The sequence below is a fragment of the Solanum pennellii genome, chromosome 8, assembly GCF_001406875.1.
Source record: "Solanum pennellii chromosome 8, SPENNV200".
In the NCBI taxonomy this organism is placed as follows: domain Eukaryota; kingdom Viridiplantae; phylum Streptophyta; class Magnoliopsida; order Solanales; family Solanaceae; genus Solanum; species Solanum pennellii.
The window spans coordinates 58,722,033-58,733,113 of record NC_028644.1 but is presented as its reverse complement, the minus strand read 5'-3'; the positions used below and the strand labels follow the sequence as shown (position 1 = coordinate 58,733,113).

The 11,081-nt window shown below is 29.1% G+C and overlaps 1 pseudogene; it reads right to left on the bottom strand.

Annotated features, from left to right (window-relative positions):
• Nucleotides 1–475, bottom strand: part of LOC107028167 — a 12,684-nt pseudogene extending 12,209 nt beyond the window's left edge.
• Nucleotides 476–11,081: the final 10,606 nt, after the last annotated feature.

The following is an 11,081-nucleotide window of genomic DNA, read 5'->3' as shown; positions in this document are numbered from 1 at the left end:
TTGCCATTGGTTGGAAAGGTCACACTTTCTGACGCCATCGGGAAGTGTGCACCTACTTTCTGTACTATCTCCAGCTGGCAGTCGACTGGCTCACTCTCACGAGAGCCTGGTACCTCTACTAGGTCCCTGGGTTTGTTTCATCTGCAATACTTCAAACAAGACACCTGCAATACTCAAGTAGAAGACCCGGTACCTTTATGAGGTCCCTAAGTTTGTCAAATCATCAAAACTACAAATAACACTTAACATGAGGTTCAATCAAAATAAGACACATATTGTCCCTTGGAGATGACGATGGTGCGTTGATTCCAGTTTTTGTTGCGACTACCGTTGAGTCAAACTCCTATTTCATAATCACACAAAAATTAAAATTTAATATATAATGTACTAATATGATTTAAAATGAATGAATGAGTATATAAAAGAGAAAACTAGAAAATTGAGCATAAATATTACGTACACTTTCAGTTTCCATCCTAATAGAGCTAAAAATTATAATAATTTGAGATGAGAATAATTGTCTCAAATTAAAGAGATAAAAATTTTGTGCATCTCACTATCTTTGGAACCTTCAATTTATAACAACAAAAATTGCTTTGCCTTCTTAACTTTTGTGTGGTGAATCTTAAATTTCATCACTGTTATGTTGAACATGTTAACGGACAATATCTAAAACTTTGAAAATAACATAAACTTGAAAAAATATTTCATTTTTTCTCCCTTAATAATTAGGAGATAGGAGTCTTAGGTTCAGTTCGTCAAAAAAAATTAAGAACATTATCTCTAGGAAATAAATTCTTTAAAAAAATAAGGAAGAATTAATGAAAGTTTGGAAAACAAGTTACTAACATTTTAATTGGTAGTAATCCTCACCTTTCAATGCACCTCATCTTCATCCCCATCCCTCTATCTTCATCTCTCATAGTTTTTGTTTAAATTATATTTAATAATACATGTGTTTAAGATGAAAAAAAATAATTATGTACCGAATACAAAAAAGTAAAAAAAATAACCCACTTATTTTTCTAAAAGACATTTTCTTATATGAAAAACATTTTTCATTTTACCAAACACTCCCTTCATGTCTCATTTATTTTGTCAATTGCACACTTAAATTTTGTGGAAATTTTATTGTATTGGAATAATTATATAAAATGGTAAACTAATAATGTAAAATAAATATAGTAGCTATCGTTTGATTTATTTGTGTTTCATAGTAAATTGTTTGTCAATCGCCTCTCTCCCTCATATTCTCGTTCGCCACTTTCCCTCTCTAGCTCGCTCCCTGTCGCTCGCCTCTCTCGCTTTATACAACATAAATGTATAAATTATACATTTCTATTGTATATAGCGAGAGAAAATTGTATATACACATGCAAATACATATATCATTGTCCTGTACACTTATAATTATACAATACAAATATTTTCCTGCCCAACTCTCTTTTGCCTTTCTCTCTTTCTCGTTTTATACAAATTTAAATTGTTTATAATTCTCTCTTCCTCGTTTTATACAATTCGATTCAATTGTGTATTCCCTGCCCAAGTCTCTTTTGTCTTTCTCTCTTTCTCGTTTTATACAAATTCAATTGTATATAATTTCTCTCTTTCTCGTTTTATACAATTCATTTCAATTGTATATGTATAGCGAATTATACATATATATGTTTGCTATGAGTGCAATTATACAAACTTTGCTATAACATACAAATATAAATTTTGTATTTGTTATGTGTGAAAGTTACCCTTAAATATTTTGGAAAATTCTATGATCCCACTAAATTTTGTGGGATCGATTATATTATCTCACGTTCTTGTCTACAATATTAAATTATTAATTTAAAATATCAAGAGATAATTTAATGCATATATGTTTAACATGAACCACACAAATATATAGACCATACTGGCTATTTTTCAGCAGGAAACACACAAATTTATAGACCTTACTGGCTATTTTTTATTCTTGATAGTATAGAAAAGAGAAATTTTGAAATTTCTTGATTTTATTGCTACAAATTTTTCAAACTATAAGAAATTTTTAGTAATATACGCGTTCACCTATTCCCTAGATGTAATCGGCAAATTCAATTTTCATCCCTTAATCATTAATTTACAACATTTAATAAAATAAATATGTATTTAAATAATATAATAATCAGTTATGAATAAATAAAATCTCAAAATATTAATTTGAAATTCTTGCCCGAATTCCACACTGACCATGGAGCATATATGACAACTACATGTGTCCTCTCTCTTCACCTCTAATAATACACTCATGTCTCTAATTGTTGATTCACTTTTAAATTAACACACTTATTAATAAAATAACTATTTATATAGTAAATTTGTCATTTTGCCTCTATGAATTGTCAAAGTGAAAGAATTAAAAAATTAAGATTTTACAAAACATAGTAAGAAACATACGAGTAGAAAATTGAGAAAAATAAGAAGAAAATTAAATAAACTATATCCGAAATATAAACAACTCAATATCACAAAAACTGATAACATAAAATTAGATCAATTAATAGATAATATATCTAAAATAAAATATAAATATGTTCAATATTTAAAGATACAATGAATAACGAGAATAACAAATACAAAGAAAAACTTACTGAAATAATTATAGTGAAAAGACAAGAATTAGGACATAGGCAAAATAGACTTAATAATAACATAATCGCAAGAATTTGTAAAAAATCTATAATAGCACAGAGAAAAACTATTTTTTATCTAGAGATACAAATAGAAAGTTTAGAGTATAAACTTCAATACAATCTATAAATGAATAAGGAAGAATAAGCAATACATGAAAAAACATATGAAAACTACGATGGATTAAAAATAAAAATAATATTTTCTAATCTAGGAAGAAGATATAAGAAAATAGGTTACAATCTAAATTTAATGTTAGAAAAAGAAACGGTTTTTCTTATATTCTTTTCCTTAAATCAACCTAAGAGGTCGTGGGTTCGATTTCCACACGCCTCCCCCTTTATTTTTCTTTTATTCTCATCCTTAAAATCTGCCTAAGAGGTCGTGGGTTCAATTCCCACAGGCCTCCCCTTTTATTTTTCATTTATTCACCTCCTTAATCTGCCTAAGAGTTCGTGGGTTCGATTCCCACACTCCTCCCCCTTTAGTTTTCTTTTATTCTCCTCCTTGATCTGCCTAAGAGGTCATGGGTTCGATTCCCACATGCCTCTCCCTTTATTTTTCTTGTATTCTCCTCCTTAAATCTGATTGAGAGATGGTGGGTTCAAATCCCACTCCTCTCATTTTTTTTTTCTTTTAAGTTACATTTTCCAGCTAATACTATGGTTCGAATCCCCTTCACCACATTTCCTTTTACTTCTTTATTTTCATGGTTTTTAACATGGTGAGGTCACAGGTTCAATTTTGTAGTGCATTTAGAACGTTTTAGGTGCGTTTTCATGGATTCGTTTAGACAAAAAATTATCCCTCAAATCAGCCACATTCAACTCATATGAACATCACATTTACATCAACGTGTGTACATGAAATATAAAGAACTATCATGTCATTTCAAGTCCTAAACCATGAATAATAGCCACGCAACACACACATACACACGTAATTACATTTTTGGAAACATCAACATAAGTCACATAATTTCAAACATACATATAAACACATAATCATCACAAAAATACGTTTCATCCTTAGTTTTCTACCAGAAAACATAACCAACCTATGATTCAATGGGAGCTAGTGACAGGGACATGCAACGGGGAACAATCCTAGTTTTTGGAATAGATTTGTTTGAACCTTAGGGGGTCTTGGGAAAGGGACCAAGAGGGAAGAGAACTCATACCTTTTTGACGTTAAAATCTTGACTTGCTGCCCAAAAAATTCACCCAAGAACACATCTAAGCCTCCTCAATATCAACTCCACTCGAATGACAACCTCCCTTAGCATAGTGTGCGATTAACGTTTGTTTTCTTGTGATTTCGCGTGAGTTCTTCAAGGGTGAAGAACTTGGTTTATTTTTATGCTTTTGTATATTATTGTGGCAGAGAAAAAACGTGAGAAAGAATAAGAGAGATTGAGCGTGAGAGTGGAGAGATAAACGTGAGAGAGTGGGAGTTGTAGGAGGCTTAAGAGTCTAGTTTTAGGACTTAGTCAATAAGGTTTTGTTTATTTAATAAAAATCTGATTTTTATTTTATTTTAAATCAGATAATGAATAATAATTATTAATTACATTAATTCAATAGCTTAAATAAAAAAATCACTTTAATTCATTGCTTCCACCTAGGTTCGAACCCGGGTGGAGCAAGACTTCACTTCAAGAGCCCAATTTCGGCCCTCTCTCCCCAAAATACCCCTCCACCTTATTAATCAAATAAGTAATTGTATATTTAGGGTTATTACGATACTACCCTTAGCCTGGAAAAAGATCATTTTACCCCTAGACCCTCCAAACCTAAGATTTTCCATTTTTAAATCCGGTAAAGACTCCTTCAAGTAAATCTTTGTATTCGATAGCCCTACATGATTGGACCCAATCTTTCCAAGATCAACTAACTCGCAAAGTTAGTTGTCTTGGCTGTAGCAAGGGTTCCGGGTCTGGTTCTACGCGCATCAATCCGTGTGAACCCTGGTCTAATCATATGTATTCTTGACACATTAAGCATTTCTTATCTTATCCGTTTTTAATGATGTTACAAAAACAACAAGCAAAAAGAGAAGTATAACAATTAGAAGAAGTAAAAAATACTAAAATAATAGAGCTAGAAAAAGAGCTAGCAATATTAAAAGAAATGTATGAAATTAATCAAAGAGAAAAAGAACAAAAAATAAAATTAGCAAATGAGATAATTAAATTCAAAGAAAAATTGCAATTAGAAGACGAATTAGAAGAACAAGAAGAAAATAGTCAAGATAATCTATCCGAAATAAGAATTGATGAAATAAACACGATGATCTAGAATAACATTCGGAAACAAGCGAAACATATATCGGAAATTTTAGCAAATATAGATGATGCAAGGAATTTAGAAATAAATACAGGAGGCGTAGACATGGATGAAAACCCCAGCACATCAGGAGTAAAAAACCCAAAAAATTCACATCCAAAATATTATAATAAAAACTATGGACACTATGATAGAGAAAAAACTATATGGGATAAAAGATTGAATAAAAAATGGCCACCTAAACCAATAATTGAACAACACAATTTTCTAGATTTAGACTGTGTAGAAGAGATAGATAAAATAATCCAATTATGGATAAGATATATATCAAAACAATTAATAGATAACAAAATAGTAATAACAGAGACACCAGGATATATAGAAAGAACACTTATAGGAACAGTAAAATTATGGTTAAATTTATCAGATGAAAGTTTAAAAACTTTAAGAAGTAATAAAAAATCTAGTCGTGAATTAGCTACTACAACTATGGAAATATTATATAAATATGAAGTAGCTATAAGAAATGAATTTAACAGTATGACAACAGAGGAAGAAGAACAAAATAAAGAAAAAATCATAAAGCAAAATCTAATGATAAAATTAGCAATATGCAATATGTGTTACATAGATGAATATACATGTACATTTAGGGAATACTATTATAAAGGAGCATATAACACAGAAGAAAGTAAAGAAATAAGAAAATTATATTTCACAAAATTACCAGAACCTTTTGATTCAAAAGTCATAAAAAGTTAGAACGAAGCAAAATTAACATATACCTTAGGAGCTAGAATAAAATTCTTGCAACGATGGTTTATGAAACTATGTGAAAAACATAAAGACGAAATAAAAATGAAAAAAATATTAGTAGAAAATTTTGCATGTTGCAAAAATAAAACAACACCTCAATTTGGTTGTACGGATAGGTATTATAAAAATAGAAATAATAAAAAATACAGATCAAAATACAAATATAAAAAATCGAGAGAAGATACTATGTAAAAACTACAAAACCAAAAGACCATATACACCAAAAAAAACTAACAGAATGTACTTGTTATAATTGTGGAAAATTAGGACATATAGCCAGAGACTGTAAATTACCTAATAGCATTCACTGTACCACAAGGATTTTATGAATGGAATGTATTACCATTTGGATATAAAAAAGCACCACGTAGATATCAACACTTTATGGACAATTAGATTTTGATTTATAATTTTTTCTTTATTTTGTTCTTCCATCTCTGTTGTCATACTGCTAAATTCATATCTGATAGCTACTTCATATTTATATGATATTTCCATAGTTGTAGTAGCTAATTTGCCACTAGATTTTTTATTACTTCTTAAAGTTTTTAAACTTTCATCTGATAGATTTTGTAACCATAATTTTACTGTTCCTATAAGTGTTCTTTCTATATATCCTGGTGTCTCTGTTATTACTATTTTGTTATCTATTAATTGTTTTGATATATATCCTATCCATAATTGGATTATTTTATTTATCTCTTCTACACAGTCTAAATCTAGAAAATTGTGTTGTTCAATTATTGGTTTAGGTGTCCATTTTTTATTCAATCTTTTATCTCATATAGTTTTTTCTCTATCATAGTGTCCATAGTTTTCATTATAATATTTTGGATTTGAATTTTTTGGGTCTTTTACTCCTGTTGTGCTAGGTTTTTCATCCATGTCTACGCCTCCTGTATTTATTTCTAAATTCCTTGCATTATATATATTTTGCTAAAATTTCCGTATATGTTTCGCTTGTTTTCGAATGTTGTTCTAGATCATCGTTGTTTATTTCATCAATTCTTATTTCGGGTAGATTATCTTGGCTATTTTCTTCTTTTTCTTCTAATTCGTCTTCTAATTGCAATTTTTCTTTGAATTTAATTATCTCATTTGCTAATTTTATTTTTTGTTCTTTTTCTCTTTGTTTAATTTCATACATTTCTTTTAATATTGCTAGCTCTTTTTCTAGCTAGTTTTATTATTTTAGTATGTTTTACTTCTTCTAATTGTTGTACTTTCATTTTTACTTATAGTTTTATTTTTTCGATTTCCGTTTTTCTATCTACTTCTTCATTTTCTTTTGTTTTTCTTATCGTAGAAGTTAAACTATCTTCTAGTTTTACCGTTTCTTTCTAATATTAAATTTAGATTGTCACCTATTTTCTTATATCTTCTTCCTCGATTAGAAAATATTATTTTTATTTTTAATTCATCATGTTTTCATATGTTTTTTCATGTATCGTGTATTCTTCCTTATCCATTTATAGGTTGTATTGAAGTTTATATTCTAAACTTTCTATTTGTATTTCTAGATAAAAAATAGTTTTTCTCCGTGCTATTATAGATTTTTTATAAATTCTTGCGAATATGTTATTATTAAGTCTATTTTGCCTATGTCCTAATTTTTGTCTTTTCGCTATAATTATTTCAGTAAGTTTTTCTTTGTATTTTTTATTCTCGTTATTCATTGTATCTTTAAATATTGAATATATTTATAAATAATTTTAGATATATTATCTATTAATTGATCTAATTTTATGTTATCAGTTTTTGTGATATTGAGTTGTTTATATTTCGGATATAGTTTATTTAATTTTCTTCTTATTTTTCTCAACTTTATACTAGTAATTAGAGACAGAGGGAGTACTCCTCTATATTTTATAAGAATACTTTTAAGATAATTTTTTTTTACTTGCAAAAGAAAATAAATATTAAGAAATTCACCTATTCTTCTAAAAGCATTTCATATATTCTTCAATTTGTATTGGTATCTTGGTCTAAATGATTCGTGTATAAAACATTGGCTTAACAAGAGATTCCCTCAGTAACATAACCAATGTATCTATCAATTATATTTCAGCCGTAAATATAAATTAACAAATGAAAGAATTTTAAATAGCAACTATAACCTTGTACTATACAAATGCACTAATTAAGGATAATAATTTGAACTTGATTCTAAAAACACTTGAACAAAACTACACCAAATTCCAAATTGTACGTGCAGCAAATAGTGATTTCAAAATAAGGTAGGTATGAATACACTTGTGTCAATATTTCCTTTGACCTAATTTATAGAATCATTTTTATTTAACAATTGAATTATAACCCTTTTTTTCATTGATTCGGTAACTCTGCAATTCCAATATTACAAAATGAGATTAACAAAAACCTTTTCTTTATATTTTTGATCACCATGTTCATAGTTAACCAACCAAATTCAATTTTTGTCCCAAAGAAGGAAATCAAGTGATGTTATATACCAAAAACACCCTTCATGTCTCTTTTTTTCATTTCCACACTTGGAATTTCTATAATCCATGTTCTTGTCTACAATATTATATCATGCATTTCAGAACATCATCAGACAATTAAGGATAAAAATAATCTTGAGTTGCATAATTGAATTAACCGTCATGTACAAGATACTCATGTTATCACAATACAACGAGGGTAAGTCTTTGCTGAACTTGTTGTTATCCTTAATAATGGAAAACATCTACACCCAAACACTTTAGAATTGAGGAAAATGACTTTCTTGAGAAATGAAAGTTTGGAAAACAAGTTACTAACATTCCACATTGGTAGTAACCGTCACCTTCCAACACACCTCATCTTCATCCACGTCCCTCTATCTTCACCTCTCATAGTATCTATCTAAATTATATATAGAAACAAATGTGGTTAAGATGAAGAATACCAAACAAAAAGATTTAATAAAAAAATAACCCACTTATTTACCTAAAAGACATTTTCTTATATGAAAACATTTTTCGTCATACCAAACACTCCCTTCATGTCTCATTTTTTGTCAATTGCACACTTCAATTTTGTGGGGATTCTATTATTCCATTAATTTTGTGGGGATTCTATGATCCCATTAAATTTTGTGGGGATTCGATTATGTTACCCCACGTTCTTGTCTATAACATCAAATCATTAATTTAAAATATCAAGAGATAATTCAATGCATATATATTTCAACAGCAATCACACATGAATATATAGACTTTAGTGACTATTTTTTATTCTTGATAGTATAGAAAAAGAGAAATTTTGGAATTTCTTGATTTTACTGCTACGCATTTTTCAGACTATAAGAACTTTTTAGTAATATATGCGCTAGTAAACCAATAGACAGTATATAATCACATTTTAAACTATCCCTTAAATATGATTGGCACCCGCCATGTTGGTTTTATTTATCATGATTTCTTACCATAAATAGATTTTCCTATTTGGAAAAGGTTATGTCTCTCTAATCCTTTTTTTCCTCCTTTTCTTGTAGAAAAAGGTTTAGGACTCCATAAATATAGGTTTGTTCCTTCTAACTTAATCAACATTCACAATGTAGTCTTACACTCTGAGAGTTTTGGTTAGGGAGAGAATTTGCGGGACACAAGCTTGATACATTATCACTTGTATGAACCTCCCATGCATTTTGAGTGAATTGGTTGAGGTTATGTCTCTCTATATTTATAGTGGATTGTTCATCTCTTTTGTGGACGCAGGTCGATTGACCGAACCACGTTTAAATCTTTGTGTTTTTTGGTGTGTTTCTCATTTATCTTTTTACTCATGATCTTTCGAGGTTTGCTTTGCTACCTTTCGCGTTACACCTGCTAATTTTTTATCCTAACACGCCACACTCCAGAGGCAGGGTAATTAGAATTTCATCCCTTAATTATTAATTTGCATCATTTAATAAAATAAATATGTATTCAAATAATATAACAACTAGTTATGAATAATTAAAAGGGCAACTTTCACATATGGCAAACATAAAATTCATATTTATATGCTATAGCAAAGTTTGCATAATTGCGCTCCATAGCAAACTTATATATGTATAATTCGCTATACATATACAATTGAAGCGAACTGTATAAAACGAGAAAGAGAGAAATTTGAATTGTATAAAACGAGAAAGCGAGAAAAGCAGAATTAAATTGTATAAAATGAGAAAGAGAGAAATTATGTATAATTTGAATTTGTATAAAACGATAAAGGCAAAAGAGATTTGGCAGGGAAATATTTGTGTTATATAATTTTAAATGTATAGGACGAAGATATATGTAGTTGCATGCGTTTATACAATTTTCTCTCGCTTTATACATTTAGAAACACAATTTATGCAATTCTATTGTATAAAGTGAGAGAGGCGAGCGATAGAGCGAGAGTGGCGAGCGAGAATATGAGGGAGAGAGGAACTGACAAATAATTTATTATGGAACACAAATAAATCAAAGAATAGCTACTATATTTATTTTATATTATTAGTTTGTCATTTTATAAAATTATCCCTAATTAAAATATCAAAATATTAATTTGAAATTCTTGCCCGAATTCCACACTAACCATGGAGCATATATGAGAACTACATTTGTTCTATCTTCACCTATAATAATGAAAATCATCCTACATCTTCACCTCTAATAATTATTTGTCTAGATTTTATAAAAATACTTTTAAGATAATATATTTTAGGGATAGTGTACATAATAACAAATTATCAAATATAAAATAAATAAAGTACCAACGTTTTATTTATTTTCTTTAAGGAGCAAAGTTTCAGTTAGATTGCTATTAATGGGTCCCACCAATTTGTATAAGTTAAAAAAAATTACCGTTATTCCCTTTGTAAAATCTCTTCTTCTCGTTTATATCTTATATTTCCTCAATTTCTCTCCAAAATCAGTTTGAAAATTCAAATCTTCACCAACTGATTCTCAATTTCGGTTTCACAATTTCTTCAAAAATATCAGGTACCGCCAAAATTTATCTCAATCGATTAATTTAAATTTTTGTCTATTTTTTTAAGCTATTTTTCACATAAGTTCATAATTCATATAGAGTTTTCATTCAAACAGTGGATGCCCAATCTCCATCTAAAAGATTCACAAGAGGTATATCCTTATATGGCGAAAATAATGTTGAACACACATCGTTTTTCTTGGTCTAATCGGGGTTTGGGGGAGTTTGCAGGTTAATGTCCATATCTAACGCAAAAGATCCTAGTCGATATTATTGTGAAACTATGGAATACAAAAGATCCAAGCCGATGCCACTAGTGACAGCGAGGCACCAGAAGGGTCAATCAGGATACAC